The 24,014-nt window shown below is 28.2% G+C and overlaps 1 protein-coding gene across 1 annotated transcript in view; it reads left to right on the forward strand.

Moving 5' to 3' along the window:
• The first annotated feature begins 7,462 nt into the window (after positions 1-7,462).
• CadN2 (Cadherin-N2) overlaps positions 7,463-24,014 on the forward strand; it is a 799,659-nt gene continuing 783,107 nt past the window's right edge. Inside the window, exon 1 of the mRNA XM_075297355.1 lies at positions 7,463-7,495. The gene's annotated coding sequence lies outside the window, so the exon portion shown is untranslated. The remainder of the gene's footprint in view (positions 7,496-24,014) is intronic.

Below are 24,014 nucleotides of genomic sequence, written 5' to 3' on the forward strand. Positions count from 1 at the left end.
GTTGACAAAAATCTCTATAGAAATAACATTTTGACAAAATTTTCTATAGAAACAACATTTTGACAAAATTTTCTATAGAAATAAAATTTTGACAAAATTTTTTATAGAAATAAAATTTTGACAAAATTTTCTATAGAAATAAAATTTTGACAAAATTTTCTATAAAAATAAAATTTTGACAAAATTTTCTACAGAAATAAAATTTTGACAAAATTTTCTATAGAAATAAAATTTTGAAAAAATTTTCTATAGAAATAAAATTTTGAAAAAATTTTCTATAGAAATAAAATTTTGACAAAATTTTCTATAGAAATAAAATTTTGGCAAAATTTTCTATAGGAATAAAATTTTGACAAAATTTTCTATAGAAATAAAATTTTGACAAAATTTTTTATAGAAAAAAAATTAAAAAAAATTCTATAGAAATAAAATTTTGACAAAATTTGCTATAGAAATAAAATCTTGACAAAATTTTCTATAGAAATAAAATTTTGACAAAATTTTTCATAAAAAAAAAAATTAAAAAAATTTCTATAGAAATAAAATTTTGACAAAATTTTCTATAGAAATAAAATTTTGATAAAAATTTCTATAGGATAAAAATGTTGGCAACATTTTCTATAGAAATAAAATGTTGACAAAATTTTCTATAGAAATTAAATCTTGAAAAAATTTTCTATAGAAATAAAATTTTGACAAAATTTTCTATAGAAATAAAATGTTGCCAAATTTTCTATAGAAATAAAATCTTGACAAGATTTTCTATAGAAATAAAATTTTGACAAAATTTTCTATAGAAATAAAATTTTGACAAAATTTTCTATAGGAATAAAATTTTGACAAAATTTTCTAAAGAAAGCTGAGAGCAAAACAACAATCAAAAACAAAACGAACAAAACAACAATAAAAAACAAAACGAAATAACATTTTAATAAAATTTTCCATAGAAATAAAATGTTGACAAAATTTTCTCTAGAAATAAAATTTTGATATATTTATCTACAGAATTAAATTTTGTCAAAATTTTCTACAGAAATAAAATTTTGACAAGATTAATAGGAGCAGAATTTTGACAAAATTATTTATAAAAATTAAATTTCAAAACTTCCTATAGCATTACAAATTTGACAACATTTTCTATAGAAATAAAATTAAAAAAATTCTAAAGCATTAAAACTTTGACAAAATTTTCTATAGAAATAATATTTTGATAAAATTTCTATAAAATAAAATTTTATTATTGTTGTTTTTGATTTCAGCTTAAAACCAAGTATTGACTAAACGACAAGTGTAGCTTAACCAACAGAGGGAAATTATGGTTGTCAAATTTATTTAGGTGGTTCAAGTGTAGTTCACTTTGGGTTGAGTGAATTACCCGAATTTATTCTGATCATTGGTTGAGAGTTTTGCTGCAAATAGAGGATTGTGATGAGGAATGTGGTTATTCCGGAAAAGCTATACATCAAACCGTCTGGCAGTCTATAGGACTTTGCCCAAATAAATTTGACAAGCCTACCTTTCCTCTATTGGTTAAGCTATATTTGTAGTTTAGTCAATATATGGTTTAAAGCTGAAATCAAAAACAACAATAATGATTGAAGCATAAACCAACCATATCAAAACAAATCAAATGAAATAATATTTTGACAAAATCGTCTACAGAAATAAAATTTTGAAAAAATTTTCTATAGAAATAAAATTTTGACAAAATTTTCTATCGATTTTCTATAAAAATAAAATTTTGACAAAATTTTCTATAGAAATAAAAATTTGACAAAATATTCTATAGAAATAAAAATTTGACAAAATATTCTATAGAAATAAAATTTTAACAAAATTTTCTACTGAAATAAAATTGTAACAACATTTTTTATAGAAATAAAATGTTGCCAAAATTTTCTAAAGAAACAAAAGTGTTACAAAATTTTCTGTAGGAATAAAATCTTCTATAGAAATAAATTTTGACAAAATTTTCGATAGAGATAAGATTAAAAAAAAAAGATTCTATAGAAGTAAAATTTTAACAAATAAGATTTTCTATAGAAATAAAATTTTGACAAAATTTTCAATAGAAATGAAATTCCGACAAAATTTTCTACAGAAGCAAAATTTTGTACAAAATTTTCTACAGAAGCAAAAATTTGTACAAAATTTTCTATAGAAATAAAATTTTACCAAAATTTTCTACAGCAATAAAAATGTGACAACATTTTTTATAGAAAAAATGGCAAAATTCTCTATAGGTATAAAATTTTGACAAACATTTTTATAGAAATAAAATTTTGACAAGGTTTTCTATAGAAATAAAATGTTGACAAAATTTTCTATAGAAATAAAATTTTGACAAAATTTTCAATAGAAATAAAATTTTGAAAAAAATCTATAAAAATAAAATTTTTACAAAATTCTCTATAGAGTGAAATCTATATATATAAAATTCAAATTATGTTTGTTTATTTGTTTGTTTGTTTGTTTGTTTATTTGTATGTTCCGGGTTGGCGCGAAAACGGCTGAACCGATTTACTTGAAACTTTCAGAGAACGTGGGGGGCACTCATGTGCTGAAAATAGGGTACCTAATTTTTTGACATATGGTCGCGGAGAGGAACCTCCCCTATGTCCGACTTTTTGAAAATTAGACCAAAGTTGACCGATTTGCTTGAAATTTTCATTGAAGATTGGGGTTGGCATCTAGACAAAGATCCGCTACTTTTTATTTCGATATTTGGTGGCGGAGGGGGGCCTCCCCTTTGTTCGACTTTTTTTTAAGTACAGTGAAAAAACTAAAATTCTCTAAATTATCAGAGATTTACAGAGAACATGTGGTGAGGTTATGGAATTAATATGGGGTACCCGATGATTTCATATGTGGATGGGGAGGGGGACCTCCCCGTTGCCCTACTTTTTGAAACTTGGAACAAAATTATGCGATTTACTTGAAATTTTCATTGAATGTTGGGGTTGGCATCTAGACAAAAATCCGCTACATTATTTTTCGATATTTGGTCGGGGAGGGGGACCACCCCTTTGCCCGATTTTTTTTTTTTGTTTGAAAGTACAAACAAAACTAAACTCCCCCGACTGAAATTTTACGGAAAAAATGGGTTAATAAAAATAAAAGGGCATAGGGAGACATCCGCTTCTCTTAAGTACATACAGAGAAACAATTAAACTTTTACCGAGTTACTTGAAATTTACAGAGGACTGGGGAGAGGTTACGATATTAATAGTTGATACCAAATTTTGTGATATTTGGACGGAAGAGGGGCCGCCCCTTTAGGCTTATAATTTGCTTGACATTTTCTGGGACGTTTACAAAAGATACGCTACATCACTTTTCGATATTTAGTCGGGGAGGAGGTCCTCCTCTAAAACTGCAAAAAAAAACAACAATTCTTAAGTTTTCTTGAAATTTACATAGGCAGTGGGGGAAGGTTATGAACGAAGAGCAACCTTCCTTGCCCCACACTTGAAGGAAAGTTTAAAGAATTTTCAGGGAAGGTTAGGGGTGCTCTTCACTACGGTGTTTGTCGATATTGTATCGGGGAAAGTGACGTCCCTTTAAAACAATAGAGCAAAATTTAAACATCGCCGATCTACTTGAAATTTACAGGGAACGTGGGAGGAGGTGATTAAATTTATACATGATTTTTAAATTAGTATATGATTTTTCGATATCTGGTTGGGGAAGGGGAAAATTGAAATAAACTTTGTCGAATTACTTCGATAGAATTTATAGGGACCATTGAGTAGTTGCGAAATTAATATAGGGTGGTAGTCCGATATCAGGTCGGAGCGGAGCGAATGTGGGGGGAGGGTTCCCTTTTGTCCGTTTTTTTTTTCTTAAATTGAAAGTAGAGGGTTGTCCGTAAATGGGAACTCTGTACATAATTTTATGATTTTTGCACAGGCTTCTGCCAGACTTCTTTTTAGTAAAGAACTTAAATTTACATGAAATTGGCAGCCAACGTAGAGGGTGCATCATTTGCCAACATTTTAGCAAATGTTAATGTGGTAAAATTTGTTACTATTTTTGCTTTTTCCGATTTATTGGATGGGAAACAGTAATTCTTTGTATGTTATTATAATATAGAGCATAATTTTCAGATATGTTGAGGAGAAGGATACCTTTCCTTGACAAACCACACTTAAAATTCACAAGAAATATAGAAGAAGATACACCGTCTCCCACCGTATGTGCACCTATAAACGAAAAATCAAGTAGTCCGATTTGTTTAAAAGAATTCAAATCTTTTCGAATTTGTTTTCAGCACGAAGGATATAGTTGACTAAGTTAACGCAAAATATTCCTCCAAATATGCTTCGGAAGGCGCAGCGAAGCGGGCCGGGTTACGCTAGTTTTCTATAGAAATAAATATTTGACAAAATTTTCTATAGAAGCAACATTTTGACACAATTTTCCATAGCAATAAAGATTTTACAAAATTTTTTATAGAAATAAAATTTTGATGAATAAAATTTTTCTATAGAAGCAACATTTTGATAAAATTTTCTATAGAAATAAAATTTAAAAAAAAAATTCTATAGAAATAAAATTTTTACAAAATTTTCAATAGAAATGAAATTCCGACAAAATTTTCTATAGAAACAAAATTTTGTACAAAATTTTCTATAGAAATAAAATTTTATCAAAATTTTCTACAGCAATAAAAATTTGACAACATTTTTTATAGAAAACCAGTACGGAAAGTCTAAAGTCGGGCGTGGCCGACTATATTATACCCTGCACCACTTTGAGATCTAAATTTTCGATACCATATCACATCCGTCAAATGTGTTGGGTGCTATATATTGTCCCAAATACATACATTTAAATATCACTCGATCTGGAAGAATTTGATAGACTTCTACAAAATCTATAGACTCAAAATTTAAGTCGGCTAATGCACTAGGGTGGAACGCAATGTTAATAAAAAAATATGGGAAACGTTTAAATCTGAAGCAATTTTAAGGAAACTTCGAAAAAGTTTATTTATGATTTATCGCTCGATATATATGTATTAGAAATTTAGGAAAATTAGAGTCATTTTTACAACTTTTCGACTAAGCAGTGGCGATTTTACAAGGAAAATGTTGGTATTTTGACCATTTTTGTCGAAATCAGAAAAACATATATATGGGAGCTATATCTAAATCTGAACCGATTTCAACCAAATTTGGCACGCATAGCTACAATGCTAATTCAACTCCCTGTGCAAAATTTCAACTAAATCGGAGTTAAAAATTGGCCTCTGTTGTCATATGAGTATAAATCGGGTGAAAGCTTTATATGGGAGATATATCCAAATCTGAACCGATTTCAAGCAAATTTGGCAACTAAATCAGAGCAAAAAATTGGCCTCTGTGGGCAAATGAGTGTAAATCGGGCGAAAGCTATATATGGGAGCTATATCTAAATCTGAACCGATTTTGCTGATATTTTGCAAGTTTTTCGAGACTCATAAAATATTCGGATGTACGGAATTTGAGGAAGATCGGTTGATATACACGCCAATTATGACCAGATCGGTGAAAAATATATATGGCAGCTATATCTAAATCTGAACCGATTTTTTCCAAAATCAATAGGGATCGTCTTTGAGCTGAAACAGGACCCTATACCAAATTTTAGGACAATCGGACTAAAAGTGCGAGCTGTACTTTGCACACAAAAATACATCAGCAGGCAGACAGACAGACAGACAGACGGACAGACAGACAGACGGACATCGCTAAATCGACTCAAAATTCTATAGAAAATTTGGTCTATGATTACTCCTTCTTGGCGTTACATACAAATGCACAAACTTATTATACCCTGTACCACAGTAGTGGTGAAGGGTATAAAAATGGCAAAATTCTCTATAGGAATAAAATTTTGATAGAATTTTCTATAGAAAAAAAAAAATTGACAAACATTTTTATAGAAATAAAATTTTGACAAAACTTTCTACAGAAATAAAATTTTGACAAATTTTTCTATAGATATAAAATGTTGACAAAATTTTATATAGAAATAAAATTTAGACAAAATTTTCAATAGAAATAGAATTTTGAAAAAAATTTCTATAGAAATAAAATTTTTACAAAATTTTCTATAGAAATAAAATTTTTACAAAATTTTCTATAGAAATAAAATTTTTACAAAATTTTCTATAGAAATAAAATTTTTACAAAATTTTCTATAGAAATAAAATTTTTACAAAATTTTCTATAGAAATAAAATTTTTACAAAATTTTCTATAGAAATAAAATTTTTACAAAATTTTCCATAGAATGAAATTTTCTATAGAAATAAAATTTTGACAACATTTTCTATAGAAGCAACATTTTGACACAATTTTCCATAACAATAAAGATTTTACAAAATTTTTTATAGAAATAAAATTTTTGACAAAATTTTCTATAGAAATAACATTTTGACAAAATTTTCTGTAGGAATAACATTTTTACAAAATTTTTTATAGAAATAAAATTTTGAAAAAAAAAATATTCTATAGAAATAAAAATTTAAAAAAATTTTCTATAGAAATAAAATTTTGTATAGAAATAAAATTTGGAAAAAAATTCTATAGAAATAAAATTTTTACAAAATTTTCTATAGAATAAAATTTTCTATAGAAATAAAATTTTGACAAAATTTTCTATAGAAGCAAGATTTTGACACAATTTTCCATATTAATAAAAAATTGACAAAATTTTTTATAAAAATAAAATTTTGACAAAATTTTCTCTAGGAATAAAATTTTTACAAAATTTTCTCTAGAAATAAAATTCTGATAAAATTTTCTATAAAAATAAAATTTAGACAAAAAAAATAAAATGTTTACAAAATTTTCTATAGAAATGCAGCTTAGCTTTATTGAAAGCCAATAGTCTATAAATGCGAAAAAAAAACTAAAATTAGAATCGTTTTATAAAATTATTTGTCCAAATTTGTTAAAATTTTTAGGGAACATATTTTTTTTTTTTTTGAGGTGCAGTTATGTTCAAATTCAAATATGGGTACTAGTATAGAATCCCTTGACCACGTTGTTTTACTTACAATGTAATGAAATCAAATTCTTTAACCTTAAATTTTCCATCTATACCTCGCTTTGACACATATCGAGCCGACGATTTCTTGTGTTCCTTCTCACTGTGATTTTGCATCATCTCATGGTGATTTGTTGCAAAGAGTTTGAGTTAATAAATTTATCATCACCACCTCATTGCCTTTGCAGACACATGTACACATGTTATCACGCATTTTCATGCGGGAAATGATTTCGAGGAAAAAAATCCCTTTATAAATGGATCTTATTTCAGATTCGAGAAAAATAAATATTTTCATTAATACACACATCATTTATTTGTTTAAGGCTTTTTAATGTATAGCGAGTACGACTGTATTATGGTCGATTTCATTAATATTAAAAACATATTTCTCATTTCTCAATTTCATTTCATTTTCTTTCTTTCACAGTTACCAAGGATATTTCCATATAATTCAGCAGGTGAGTTGTTTGCCTTGTGGTCATATATGATAAACCTTCGCGTCATCATTGTATTGTGGCATTTTAATTTATTTTTTCTGGTGATGAACATTTTTTCTTTTTAATTTTAATAAAAATAATTTATTATTTTAAGAAAATATGAGGAGAAGATGAACTCAATGGGAAGAAAATAGCTTTTTTTCTGCAATATGTACACAGTAAAAAAAATTGGAAGATCTTTTAAAGGCACGACTTTAAAAAGAATTCCAAAAATATCCACCAATATATATCCCCCAACAAATATAAATTTGAGGCCATGACTTTTGTACCCAATATATTTTTGGATCACCTCCACAGTTATTAGTTTTTTTTGTCATATTTATTTTAATAAAAACCCTCTTGTATCCATTTTGTTAAGAAAATTAAAATTCGCGAACCTCTATCTAAATCCTTTGCCGAATTCATCATAGTCAATTTGCAATGCTATTATTTATTTTGTTTTTCATCATTCTTCAAATAGAAATGCCTTTGTTTTGCATTCATCACCATGCACTCATCGACCAGAGGTTTTTGCTTTTGTGGTTCACAAACTAAAGGATTATGCCTCGAGTAGAAAACCACAGAGAATTTACTGTTGCTATTGCGTATTGTTGATCCTGTAGTTACCACCGTTATCCAGGGGGATCTAAATAACAATTCATCAACAATATGTGTATCAATTGGTTGGTTGCAGTAGCTTAAAACAAAGGCTTTATGTCGATATAACCACATCCGAATGGGATGAATGAAAAGTTTCAACGACTAATAGAGTACAGGATATATGTATGTAAATATGTAGCACACTTTTGTTTTTGTGAAATTGGTACAAGTTTAAAGCATGTGCCAATAACGTAGCCATATACTGGAATTCATATACACATACACACTTCCATGGCTCTTGAGGAAGGATAGAGTCTCATATAAATACAGGCACTAGCCGTTGAACTATTTATTGTTAGCTGGTTGGGTCAAAAACCTAAATTGCCATTGTGGAACTACTTACTCTTTATATCCACTACCATAGAGTGGCGAGTTTAATTAGTTTGTGATTCTGTTTATATTAAATGCAAATAAAGGTAGGTTAATATACAATGCAAAAAAGAACGGCGATATATTTTTATAGCCACTGCCAATGGATGGTATAGGAAGAAAGGTGTACTACCATTACCTATCCGTTTATAACAAATCGAAATATTTGTCTCAGACCCCATAAAACATATATATTCTGGATCATGGTAAAACTTTTCACAAATTTTCTATAGAAATAAAATTTTGACAACATTTTCTCCAGGAATAGAATTTTTCTAAGGTTTTCTAAATGAATAAAATTTTGACAAAATTTTTTATACGAATAAAATGTTGACATAATTTGCGATAGAAATAATATTTTGACAAAATTTTCTATAGAAATAAAATTTGGACACAATTTTCTAAAGAAATAAAATTTTGACAAAATTTTCGATTGAAATAAAATTTTGACAAATTTTTCGATAGAAATGTAATTTTGAAAAAAAAAATCTATAGAAGTAAAGTTTGGACAAAATTTCTATAGAAGTAAAATGTTGACTAAATTTTCCATAGATGTAAAAGTTTGACTAAATTTTAAATACAGGTAAAATTTTGAAAATTTTTTATTGAAAAAAAAAATTAACAAAGTTTGCCTATACGAATGAAATTTTGACTTAAAAAATGTTGACAATATTTTCTACAGAAATAAAATGTTGACAGTATTTTCTATAGAAATAAAATGTTGTTAATATTTTCTGTAGAAGCAAAATTTTGACGAAATTTTCTATAAAAATAAAATTTTGACAAAATTTTCTATAGAAATAAAATTTTGAAAAAAAAAACAAGTATATACTAGAGGTCTGCATCGAATAACTTTTCACTACATGTATGCAATTCGCTGTCGAATATAGTACATACACTGTCTTTCTCTCAGAGCGCAAGTAGTGAAGTGAAGAGAACACTTGCTTGTCAAATACCACCAAGTACTTATCCGAAAAAATATGTGTTCCGAAAAAAAGGAACAATAAAAATGCAAGTACTTGAAAAAAAGTACAACATGGATTCTCTTCACTTCACGTGGTACCACAAGTATTTCTCAGTTATGTGCGAAGCAAAACTTTCCATTATTATTAATCATAGATATGTATGTATGTCACATATTTCATATATTTATGTATGTCACACACTTACCTTAACGTTTGCCGTTCTTTATAACAAACCTAAAACACATATTATGGAGAGTAACTGTTTTTTGTATTTCTGAAACTGCACGTGGTACATGGAGTACTCTATGAAGTTTTGTTCTCGCAACATACTCGACGTGATCACTCTGAGTACACTTCAATAAGAGAGAAAGAGGAATATGTGTTTGTTGGTAGTGAAGACATCAGAGTACCAACAAGAAGTTACTCGTGGCTTTTGGTGTTCATCAAAATGTGTACCAATTGTTTTGCTACTCTCTCAAATATATGTACTCATGTAGCAAGTACACGTGTACTCTTCATTTACAAATGGAATTGTGCAAACCTCTAGTATATACGGCCGTAAGTTCGGCCAGGCCGAATCTTATGTACCCTTCACCATGTATTGCGTAGAAACTTCTACGAAAGACTGTCATCCACAAATTTCAACTCACATGGTTGTTAAATATCATAAGCTACCACCACGTACCAAATTTCAGCCAAATCGGATGAATTTTGCTTCTCCAAAAGGCACCGGAAGTCAAATCTGGGAATCGGTTTATATGGGAGCTATATATTATTATGGACTGATAGGAACCAATTCCTGCATGGTTGTTGGATACCCTATTCTAACATCACGTACCAAATTTCAACCGATTGGGAAGAATTTTGCTCTTCCAAGGTGCTCCGGAAGTCACATCTGGGGATCGGTTTATATGGGGCCTATATATAATTATGGACCGATATCGACCAATTTTTGCATGGGAGTTTGAGGCCATATATTAACATCACGTGCCAAATTTCAACTGAATCAGATGAATTTTGGTCTTCTAACAGGCTCCGGAGGTCAAATCTGGTGATCGGTATATATGGGGGCTATATATAATTATGGACCGATATGGACCAATTTTTGCATGGTTGCTGGATATACTAACATATACTAACACCATGTACCAAATTTCAGCCGGATCGGATGAAATTTGCTTCTCTTAGAGGCCTCGCAAGCCAAATTTGGGAGTCCGTTTATATGGAGGCTATACGAAAAAGTGGACCGATATGGCCCATTTGCAATACCATCTGACCTACATCAATAACAACTACTTGTGCCAAGTTTCAAGTCGATAGCTTGTTTCGTTCGGCAGTTAGCGTGATTTCAACAGACGGACGGACATGCTCAGATCGACTCAGAATTTCACAACGACCTAGAATATATATACTTTATGGGGTCTTAGAGCAATATTTCGATGTGTTACAAACGGAATGACAAAGTTAATATACCCCCCATCCTATGGTGGAGGGTATACAAATCAATAGAAATAAAATTTTGACAAAATTTTCTATAGAAATAAAAAAAATAGAAATAAAATTTTGACAAAATTTTCTATAGCAGCAAAATTTTAAAAAAATTTTTTTAGAAATAAAATTTCGTTTTTTTTTTTTTTGTGTTTATTGCTGGTTTGTACTTCAGTCATATTTGTTGTTTTGATTTCAGCTTTAAAACAATTGCGTTGACTAAACTACAGAGGAAATGAATGATTGTCAAATATTTTTGGGCAAAGCCCTATAGCCACGGGAGCCACCGTGGTGGTTAGCATGCCCGCCTTGCATACACAAGGTCGTGAGTTCGATTCCTGTTTCGACCGAACACCAAAAAAGATTTTCAACGGTGGATTATCCCACCTCAGTAATGCTGGTGACATTTCTTCTCTTCTCTAAGTGGTTTCACAGCAATGTGGAACGCCGTTCGGACTCGGCTATAAAAAGGAGTCTCTTGTCCTTGAGCTTAACATGGAATCGGGCAGCACTCAGTGATAAGAGAGAAGTTCACCACTGTGGTATCACAATGGACTGAATAGTCTAAGTGAGCCTAATACATCGGGCTGCCACCTAACCGAACATAGCCTGCAAGATGTTTGCATGGACGCACGTTTCGGAATTACCATATTCCTCATCAGCATCCTCTACTTGCAGCAAAACTATCAACCAGTTATCAGAATAAATTCGGGTATATGACTAAACCCAAAGTGAACCACACTCGAACCTTCCTTTTCCTCTGTTGGTTAAGCTACTCTTGTAGTTTAGTCAACACAATGGTTTTAAAGCTGAGATCAAAACAACAGATATAAAATAAAATAAAAAACAAAAACGAATGTAGTAAGAGGTGGGAGCCACCGTGGTGCAATGGTTAGCATGCCCGCCTTGCATACACAAGGTCGTGGGTTCGATTCCTGCTTCGACCGAACACCAAAAAGTTTTTAAGCGGTGGATTATAGCACTTCAGTAATGCTGGTGACATTTCTGAGGGTTTCAAAGCTTCTCTAAGTGGTTTCACTGCAATGTGGAACGCCGTTCGGACTCGGCTATAAAAAGGAGGTCCCTTGTCATTGAGCATAACATGGAATCGGGCAGCACTCAGTGATAAGAGGGAAGTTCACCAATGTGGTATCACAATGGACTGAATAGTCTAAGTGAGCCTGATACATCAGGCTACCACCTAACCTAAGAGGTAGCACGCTCAAAATAAACCCAGCCAACTGCACTCAAAGCGATGATTTGACAGTGGCAACGGAAAAGAGAGATGTTTGTACACAGTTTTTTCTTGGCAGAGCCCAACTATCGTAAACCTTTTTTCGGAAGGTTCATGTGTGGTTCACTTTGGGCTTATTGAACTAGCCGAATTTATTCTGATAATTGGTTGATAGTTTTGCTGCAAGTAGAGGATGCTGATGAGGAATGTGGTAATTCAGAAACGTGCGTCCATCCAACCATCTTGCATTCTATAGGGCTTTGCCCAAATAAATTTGACAAACATTATTTTCCTCTGTTGGTTAAGCTACTCTTGTAGTTTAGTCAACGCAATGGGTTTAAAGCTAAGATCAAAACAACAAATAAAATTGTAACAATATTTTCTACAGAAATAAAATGTTGACAAAATTTTCCCTAGAACCAAAACTTAGACGAAATTATAGAAATAAAATTTTGACAAAATTTTCTATAGTAATAAAATTTTGACAAAATTTTCTATTGAGATGGTTAGGTTAGGTTAGGTGGCAGCCCGATGTTTCAGGCTCACTTAGACTATTCAGTCCATTGTGATACCACAATGGTGAACTTCTCTCTTATCACTGAGTGCTGCCCGATTCTATGTTAAGCTCAATGACAAGGGACCTCCTTTTTATAGCCGAGTCCGAACGGCGTTCCACATTCCAGTGAAACCACTTAGAGAAGCTTTGAAACCCTCAGAAATGTCACCAGCATTACTGAGGTGGGATAATCCACCGCTGACAAACTTTTTGGTGTTCGGTCGAAGCAGGAATCGAACCCACGACCTTGTGTATGCAAGGCGGGCATGCTAACCATTGCAACACGGTGGCTCCCTATTGAGATACAATTTTGACAAATTTTTTTTATAGAAATAAAATTTTGTCAAAATTTTCTATCGAAATAAAATTTTGACAAAATGTTCTATAGAAATAAAATTTTCACAAAATTTTCTATAGAAATAAAATTTTGTCAAAATTTTCTATCGAAATAGAATTTTGTCAAAATTTCTATCGAAATAAAATGTTGACAAACTTTTGTATGGAAATAAAATTTTGATAAAATTTTTTATGGAAATAAAATATTGATAAATTTTTTTGTGGAAGTATAAATGAGTTTCAGTGCTTGCCCTACTTCATATATTTCGCTATTTACTTCCTAGAATTTCGATTTCGAAACCATAACGACTTTTAACCTCTGATTTGATGGTTTATTGTGGAAAATATTTTTTTCAGATTAGTAGAGATATTAGAAGCTATAGCTTACCACATATTCTCACACCAACACATACACTCCATTGGCAATGCATACAATTTATGCAGATGGTATTAGCTCAGACTTCATAAAATCCAACTAAAATAAAAAAATATCGATAGTATTTTATGAAATTAGTTTTTTTAGTAAAAAAAAAATCACAATATTGTCATGGCTTATGTACTATATTTAATATGGCCACATACAGGTTTGTATAGATATAAGGTTGTGTGTCAAATGTGTTCATCCTCTGACTACAATCTGCTTTATCTAACTACAGATTATACTACAGTCTGAGAGCTTTAATGATAAATATTTTTGCTTTGTTTTAGATTTTTTTATCTAAAATATGTTACACATTTATTATTCTTTTGTTGGCTCTTGATAAATAAACTTGTTAGAAATAGAGTTTAGTTTTTTTTTTCCTCTTCCATTTCCTACTAAACTCTTATATTTGGAATTGTGTAGGTTTTCTAGTGCTTTGTTTTGAAATTGCAAATGATTTAGGCTAGACAAGATAAAGCCAGCCAAAAATTTTTGTTTCCAACACCATACGATGGGGAATATATTAACTATGCCATTCTGTGAATATATTGGCCAGAGACGTCTTAGAGAATGGCGAGTATTTGTGGCTACATGCTAAGAGTTTAGTTAGTTTAACTTTAACCGAAAAAATAAAAATTCGAATTTGAACTAAAGGAGGCCATGATGTATAATGAAACCTTTTTTACACAGACAACTCATTAGAGAGACGAAAATGCTGAAATGTTGAAAATTCAAAGATAGAAAGAATTTCAAAATGATCGAAAAATTAACATTCCCAAATTTCAAGAAAAAAAAAAAAACAGATACAAATTCAATTAAATGTGGAAAGTCGACTTGAAATTATTTCGTCCACTAAGAGAAAACCCCTTGTCTATTGCACACTTCTGAGGTGTGTCCGGTTTTCAGGATCAAAGTTTGAGAGGTTTCATTTTATTAAGAAACTAAACAACTCTGATTTTAAGATAATCTAAATTTATTTCTTAGATGTATGTTTTAGGCTTCGCACAGGCATTTTTATGGAATGGGGTTCAGAAACTCTAGTACCCTCATTTTATTCATTATACCCTAAACCACATAGTGGTCAGGGTATAATAAGTTTGATCGGCCAAAAAATTTTCCTACCAGAAATATTGATTTTAGACCCCATAAAATATATACCGATCGACTCAGAATCACCTCCTGAGTCGATCTAGCGCTTGGTGTCCGTCCGTCTGTCCATGTATTTGTTGTTCACAGGATTCCGGTCGCAATTATTAACCGATTTGGATGAAATTTGGTACAGGATGTTTTTTGGGCACAAGGACGAAGGCTATGGAATTTGGAAGAAATCGGATCAAATTTAGATATAGCTCCCATATATATGTATCGCCCGATTGCGACAAATTGGAGTCACGTTGCCTTTTTTTTACAAACCGATGGTCATCAAATTTTGCACATAGTAAACTTTTTCATCACCCTTTAAGTCTGCAAAATTTCATCGAAATCGGTTCAGATTTAGATATAGCTCCCATATATATGTATCGCCCGATTTTCCCAAATTTGGCCATAAAAACCTTATTTATTAAGCAATCTTACTCAAACTTGGCTTACTGTAATCCTTTATGGTACTGACAATATGTGCCAAAAATAATCGATATCGGTTCAGATTTATATATAGCTCCCATATATATGTATCGCCCGCTTTTGCCAAATTTGGCCGTAAAACCCTTATTTATCAACCGATAGTGCTCAAAGTTGGGTAAATATAATCTTCTAGACCTCTAACTGTATGTGCGCAATTTCATCGAAATCGGTTCAGATTTAGATATAGCTCCCATATATATGTATCGCCCGATTTGGGCAAATTTGGCCGTAAAACCCTTATTTATCAATCGATTGTACTCAAAGTTGGCTAAATGTAATCTTCTATAGCTCTAACTATATGTGCGAAATTTCATCGAAATCGGTTCAGATTTAGATGTAGCTCCCATATATATGTATCGCCCTCTTTTGCCAAATTTGGCCGTAAAACCCTTATTTATCAACCGATCGTAACCAAGGTTGGCTAAATGTAATCTTCTATAGCACTAACTGTATGTGCAAAATTTCATCGAAATCGGGTCAAATTTAGATATAGCTCCCATATATATATATCGCCCGAATTTTGAAAAATTTGCCTCCAATAACCTTATTTTTGACTATAGGGGCCTCATTTATTAACTGACCGTACTCAAATTTTACACAAAGTGATCTTCTGTGGTTTCAATCATACCTGAAAAATATTATACAAATTGGTTCAGATTTAGATATAGGTCCCATATATATGTATCGCCCGATTTTGCCAAATTTGGCCGTAAAACCCTTATTTATCAACCGATAGTGCTCAAAGTTGGGTAGATATAATCTTTTAGACCTTTAACTGTATGTGCGCAATTTCATCGAAATCGGTTCAGATTTAGATATAGCTCCCATATATATGTATCGCCAGATTTGGGCAAATTTGGCCGTAAAACCCTTATTTATCAATCGATTGTACTCAAAGTTGGCTAAATGTAATCTTCTATAGCTCTAACTGTATGTGCGAAATTTCATCGAAATCGGTACAGATTTAGATATAGCAACCATATATATGTATCGCCCGATTTTGCCAAAGTTGGCCGTAAACCCCTTATTTATCAACCGATCGTAACCAAGGTTGGCTAAATGTAATCTTCTATAGCACTAACTGTATGTGCAAAATTTCATCGAAATCGGGTCAAATTTAGATATAGCTCCCATATATATATCGCCCGAATTTTGAAAAATTTGCCTCCAATAACCTTATTTTTGACTATAGGGGCCTCATTTATTAACTGACCGTACTCAAATTTTACACAAAGTGACCTTCTGTGGTTTCAATCATACCTGCAAAATATTATACAAATTGGTTCAGATTTAGATATAGGTCCCATATATATGCATCGCTCGATTTTGTCATATTTGGCCATAATACTCTTATTTATTAACCTTTGGTATTCAAATTTCAAATTATGATGTACTAGCTGATCGTATTTAGACTTACATGTAGCTCTTACATAAATCTCTTGACCTATTTGCAGAAATTTGAATTTATTACCCACAACTAATTGACCGATTTCCTCTTTTTTTAATAATGAACTCAATATTAGAGGCATACTAACTCTTTTGGTGCAAAATAAACTATAGCTCATAATATTAAACATTTCTGCTCAGATTGTGACAAGACACCCATAAACATATACCCCCCTTTATGTTCTCCAAAACCTATACCAACGATACCCCACAAATGCTTATGTTTACTAATTCAGTAGGGGTGGTTTAGGGTATGATATAGTCGGCCCCGCCCGACTTTCTACTTTACTTACTTGTTTTAGCATAGTGTAAATATAGCTTAGTATAAATATATAGATAATTAGGTCATGCGGCTTATCAATTTAATTGTGAAGTTATTATAATCGAGCACAAATCTTGATTAATTTCATCTCAACAATTTTGCAAAATCTGTACTTCTATCGTATTATATTTTTTCAAGACTAGTCCTTGTAGTAATAGGACCTATATTGCCTCTACTATTTGTTTTACCTTTTTCTATTACATTTCACAGAGGTGCAAGACCCTTGTCAAAACTGAAATTGCTGATATTAACATTTATAAAATTTTTGCCTTTTTACAACATTTATTATATTAAATAATTTTATTTCTGTTTCCTTTTTTCTCTGCAATAAAAAAGGAAACATTTACTACGACAGGAAGTGAAAATTTCATTTCCTTTATTCACACAATATTAAATAGCATTAACTCAGTCACAGAGAAACGTCGCACACAAATACACACACACACATTTACCTGTTAGTAAGTAGTAAACAAATACTCAAATTGAAATAAAATGAGAAAATATGACAAACAAAACATCTATGGGATGCCATTTAATGACACCTAAAAACAGCTGACACAGGTCTAAAATATTTACTCAACCGTATCGGAAAATATTCAGAAAAAATAGTGAATGGAATGAGCGGATCAACCAGCATATGTCACTAACTGACTGCGAAAAAGAAGACTAACTGACAGACTCACTGAAGCATCAATAATGGCAACATTTAAGAGCATATGTTGGATATGAGCACACAAACACACACACACAAGTGTTTTGCAATATTAATGGAATTGAAAGCCTTGAATAAATATAAAAATAATGTAATAAATATAGGGACAATATCAACAAATGTAAAAAGCTAAAAACATTTTAATAAATTTTATAGATTAACTGGTTTTTTTGTGCATTTTAATTCGCTAGCTGATTGAATAAGCGCATTGACTGTATAAGCTGGATTTAAGGGTAAATGGAAAAGTAAATAGTCCTTTGTAATGCCACAATGAAAAACTTTCATTCAAATAGGAAAAAAACTAAAAATGGGAAAATAACTTGGAAAATATGATTGAATGGATATTCGCTTCAATAAAACAAGTAAGAGAAAATTTGTAAACCGCTCTAAAGTAATGCTTGTTTGGTTGGTTATTAATGCATCGCCACACACTATTCAGTAGAAGTAGTCAAAATTTTATTTCTATAGAAATAAAATTTTGTCAACATTTTATTTCAATAGAAAATTTTGTCAAAATTTTATTTCAATAGAAAATTTTGTCAAAATTTTATTTCAATAGAAAGTTTTGTCAAAATTTTATTTCTATAGAAAATGTAGTCAAAATTTTATTTTTTATAGAAAATGTTGTCAAAATTTTATTTCTATAGAAAATTTTGTTAAAATTTTATTTCTATAGAAAATTTTGTCAAAATTTTATTTCTATAGAAAATTTTGTCAAAATTTTATTTCTATAGAAAATTTTGTCAAAATTTTATTTCTATAGAAAATTTTGTCAAAATTTTATTTCCACACAAAAAAAAATAACAAAAATCTTTCCAATTAAAGTCTTAATTGAGTTTTAAAAAATATTCAATTAAAAATCTGATTGATGCAACATTTTTTTTGTTTTTAATTGAATCAATAATTAATTAATTTTATAATTCGAACAATTAATGTTCTTAATTGACTATCAATTAATTTTTAATTGATACTATCATTTCTATGATTGAAGACATTTCAATTACAAATTAATTACGTTAATTAATTTCGTGATTAAAGACAAAAAATATTTTTTTTCTTTATAGATTTTTTTTTTCAAAATTTTATTTCTACAGAAAATTTTGTCAAACTTTTTTCCTATAGAAAATTGTGTCAAAATTTTATTTCTATAGCAAATTTTTTCAAAATTTAGTTCTATAGAACATTTTGTCGAAATTATATTTCTATAGAAAATTTTGTCAAAATTTTATTTATATAGAAGATTTTGTCAAAATTTTATTTCAATAGAAAATTTTGTCAAAATTTTATTTCAATAGAAAATTTTATCAAAATTTTATTTCAATCGAAAATTTTGTCAAAATTTTATTTCAATAGAAAATTTTGTCAAAATTTTATTTCTATAGAAAATGTTGTCAAAATTTTATTTCCATAGAAATTTTGTCAAATTTTTTTTTTTTAGAGAAAATGTTGTCAAAATTTTTATTTGTATAGAAAATTTTGTCATAACTTTATTTCTATAGAAAATTTTGTTAATATTTTATTTCCATAGAAAATTTTGTCAAAATTTTATTTCTATAGAAAATTTTGTCAAAATTTTATTTCTACACAAAAAAAAAAAATCACAAAAATCTTTCCAATTAAAGTTTTAATTGGGGTTTAAAAAATATTCCATTAAAAATTTGATTGATGCCACAATTTTTTTTAATTGAAACAAAAATTAATAGTATCAATTAATTTTTTAATTCGATCAATTAATGTTCTTAATTGATTTTCAATTAATTTTTAATTTGATATTATCATTTCTATGATTAAAGACATTTCAATTACAAATTAATTGGGTTAATTAATTTCGTGATTAAAGACAAAAAATTATTTTTTGTCTGTATAGAATTTTTTTTTTTAATTTTATTTCTACAGAAAATTTTGTCAAACTATTTTCCTATAGAAAATTGTGTCAAAATTTTATTTCTATAGAATTTGTCAAAATTTTTTTCTATAGAACATTTTGTCAAAATTTTATTTCTATAGATGTTCTATTTGTCAAAATTTTATTTCTCTAGAAAATATTGTCACAATTTTATTTCTATAGAAAATTTTGTCAAAATTTTATTTCTACACAAAAAAAAAATCGAATTAAAGTCTTAATTGAGTTTTAAAAAATATTCAATTAAAATTTTTATTAATTTAATTAATTTTTTAATTCGATGAATTAATGTTCTTAATTGACTTTTAATTAATTTACAAATTATTTACAATTACAAATGAATTGCATTTATTAATTTCGCGATTAAACACAAAAATTAATTTTTGTCTTTATAGAATTTTTGGTTTTTAAAAAATTTTATTTCTACAGAAAATTTAGTCAAACTTTTTTCCTATAGAAAATTGTGTCAAGATTTTGTTTTTATAGAAAATTTTGTCAAAATTTTATTTCTATAGAACATTTTGTCAAAATTATATTTCTATAGAACATTTTGTAAAAATTTTATTTATATAGATTTTTTTTTAATCTTATTTCTTTAAAGAATTTTGTCAACATTTTATTTCTGTAGAAAATTTTGTCAACATTTTATTTCTATAGAAAATTTTGTCAACATTTTATTTCTAAAGCAAGTTTTGTCAAAATTTTATTTCTATAGAAAATTTATCAAAATTTTATTTCTATAGATAATATTATCAAAATTTTATTTATATAGAAAATTTTGTCAGCATTTTATTTCTAAAGCAAGTTTTGTCAACATTTTATTTCTATAGAAAATTTATCAAAATTTTATTTCCATAGAAAATTTTGTCAAAATTTTATTTCCATAGAAAATTTTGTCAAAATTTTATTTTTATAGAAAATGTTGTCAATATTTTATTGCTATAGAAAATTTTGTCAAAACTTTATTTATTCTTTAGACAATTTTGTGAAAATGTTTTTTTTTTTTTAATAGGAAATTTTTCAACACTTTATTTCTACAGAAAAACACAGAAAAAAATTCATAAAAATATTTCCAATTAAAAGTTAATTTGGTTAATTAATTTCGTGATTGAAGACAAAAAGTATATTATTGAGTGTATAGAAAATTTTGTCAAATTTTATTTCTATAGAAAATTTTGTCAAAATTTTATTTCTATAGCAAGTTTTGTCAAAATGTTATGTCTATAGAAAATGTTATCGAAATTTTATTTCTATAGAAAATTTTGTCAAAATTTTATTTCTATAGAAAATTTTATCAAAATTTTATTAATATAGAAAATTTTGTCAACATTTTATTTCTAAAGCAGGTTTTGTCAAAATTTTATTTCTATAGAAAATTTATCAAAATTTTATTTCTATAAAAAATTTTGTCAAAATTTTATTTATATAGAAAATTTTGTCAACATTTTATTTCTAAAGCAGGTTTTGTCAAAATTTTATTTCTATAGAAAATTTATCAAAATTTTATTTCTATAGAAAATTTTGTCAAAACTTTATTTATTCTTTAGACAATTTTGTGAAAATGTTTTTTGTTTTTTTTTTAATAGGAAATTTTTCAAAACTTTATTTCTATAGAAAAACACAGAAAAAAAATTCATAAAAATATTTCCAATTAAAAGTTAATTTGGTTAATTAATTTCGTGATTGAAGACAAAAAGTATATTATTGCGTGTATAGAAAATTTTGTCAAATTTTACTTCTATAGAAAATTTTGTCAAAATTTTATTTCTATAGCAAGTTTTGTCAAAATGTTATGTCTATAGAAAATGTTATCGAAATTTTATTTCTATAGAAAATTTTGTCAAAATTTTATTTCTATAGAAAATGTTATCAAAATTTTATTAATATAGAAAATTTTGTCAACATTTTATTTCTAAAGCAGGTTTTGTCAAAATTTTATTTCTATAGAAAATTTATCAAAATTTTATTTCTATAGAAAATTTTGTCAAAATTTTATTTATATAGAAAATTTTGTCAACATTTTATTTCTAAAGCAGGTTTTGTCAAAATTTTATTTCTATAGAAAATTTATCAAAATTTTATTTCTATAGAAAATTTTGTCAAAATGTTATTTCTATAGAAAATTTTGTCAATATTTTATTGCTATGGAAAATTTTGTCAAAACTTTATTTCTTTAGAAAATTTTGTGAAAATGTTTGTTTTTTTTAATAGAAAATTTTGTCAACACTTTAGTTCTAAAGAAAAAACAGAGAAAAAATTTCATAAAAATATTTCCAATTAAAAGTTAATTGGGTTAATTTATTTCGTGATTGAAAACAAAAAGTATATTTTTGTGTGTATAGAAAATTTTTTCAAAATTTTACTTCTATAGGAAATTTTGTCAAAATTTTATTTCTTTAGGAAGTTTTGTCAAAATGTTATTTCTATAGAAAATGTTATCAAAATTTTAGTTCTATAGAAAATTTTGTCAAAATTTTATTTCTATAGCAAGTTTTGTTAAAATTTTATTTATATAGAACATTTTGTCAACATTTTATTTCTATAGCAAGTTTTGTCAAAATTTTATTTCTATAGAAAATTTATCAAAATTTTATTTCTATATAAAATTTGGTTAAAATTTTATTTCTATAGAAAATTTTATAAAAATTTAGTTTCTCTAGAAAATTTTGTCAAAATTTTATTTCTTTGGAAAATTTTGTCAAAATTTTATTTCTATAGCAAGTTTTGTCAAAATGTTATTTATATAGAAAAATTTAACAAAATGTCTTTTCAATAGAAAATTTTTTACAAATTGTATTTCTGTAAAAATTTTTGTCAAAATTTTATTTCTACACAGAAAAAAATTTCACAAAAATGTTGCCAATTAAAGTCTTAGTAGTGTTTTAAAAAATATATTGAATTAAAAATTTGATTGATTCAACATTTCTTTTTTAAATTTAAACAATAACCAATCACAAAAATTAATAGTAACAATTAATTTTTTTATTGGATCAATTTATCTTTTAATTGACTTTCAATTAATTTTTAATTGATACTATCATTTCTGTGATTGAGGATATTTCAATTAATTAGTTTCGTGATTGAAGACAAAAAATATTTGTTTTTTTTTGTGTGTTTATACAATTTGGTCAAAGTTTTATTTCCTTAGAAGATTTTGTCAAAATTTTATTTCCATAGAAAATTTTGTCAAAATTTTATTTCTATAGAAAGTTTTGTCAAATTTTTTTTCCTATAGAAAATTGTGTCAAAATTTAGTTTAAATAGAAAATTTTATCAACATTTTATTGCTATAGAATATTTGGTTAACATTTTATTTTTATAGAAAATTTTGCAATTTTTTATTTCTATAGAAAGTTTTGTCAAAACTTTATTTCTTTAGACCCCTATGGTGTCACTTAGTACAAGATATTCATTAGATGAACAAAAATATTGACAATCAATGTTACTAAGGTCGATTCTGCAATTGGTGTTTGTTACGGTTTTTGCTAGCTTAATATAAGTTTTCTATTTTATTTTGGTTATTTCATTATTTTTTCAAATTTGGTACATTTTGAACCCAAAATTACTGCCGTTGGTATATTAAAAAAATACAAAAAAAAAAATATATTGTTCATCCCTGTCACATAGTCGACTCCGGTTATTCTTAGGACAAAATTAGAAAAGAAATAATCAACAATGGTTGTTTTCCGTTTTTAGCTATAGCGCGAGGTGCTCGATTCAAATAACGTAAAACAAGTGTAACATTGTTTGTTTTTATCCGCTGAATACAAATATAAAAAAAAAAAACAAAGCCATACGCATACAATCAATAATTACAACACCCATACTCACACTCTCTGCCCCTTTCTCACTCTTTGTTTCAATTTCAAGCTCACCATACTCACAAACTCATATAAGCAACAACAACAAGCATTGAATAGTCTATTGGCCATATGGAGCCTGTATAGAAGATTGTAAATGGTTCTGTTGGAGTTGGCTATACAATGTCGCTGATGATAAAAGAGCATAGTTAATAGAAAAATTATTGTTTAGCAAAGAACTCCTCCGCTCTAGCAAATATCCAAACACGACAACGACAGTGAATTTTCGCTGTTACATGCTGCTGTTGCTGCTACCATAGCCTAAGGGATCTAAATTGCCATGAAACTCTTAAAAGTGAAATACGATGAAAATTGGTGGAATTCATGTGGAGTGAGTGAATGAAAGCTTTTAGAAAATTCTTTATAGAATTTATGATGTGTCTCATATGGCGTCCAACAAACCGCGACGAACAAAAATATTCCCAAACAGCCATACCACACACACAAACACACAGTCGAACCAAACAACCAATGTTGTTACAGTGACGATAAATACCAACTAGGAATGTCAGCCGTTTTCAAAACAGCCATTTGCCACAATACACAAACAATACTCGTATGTAGATAGGCTATCATGCCAGTCTTGATTGTTGATTTAGAGTTTGC

This window comes from Haematobia irritans, chromosome 2 (genome assembly GCF_050003625.1).
Source record: "Haematobia irritans isolate KBUSLIRL chromosome 2, ASM5000362v1, whole genome shotgun sequence".
Taxonomy (NCBI): Eukaryota; Metazoa; Arthropoda; class Insecta; order Diptera; family Muscidae; genus Haematobia; species Haematobia irritans.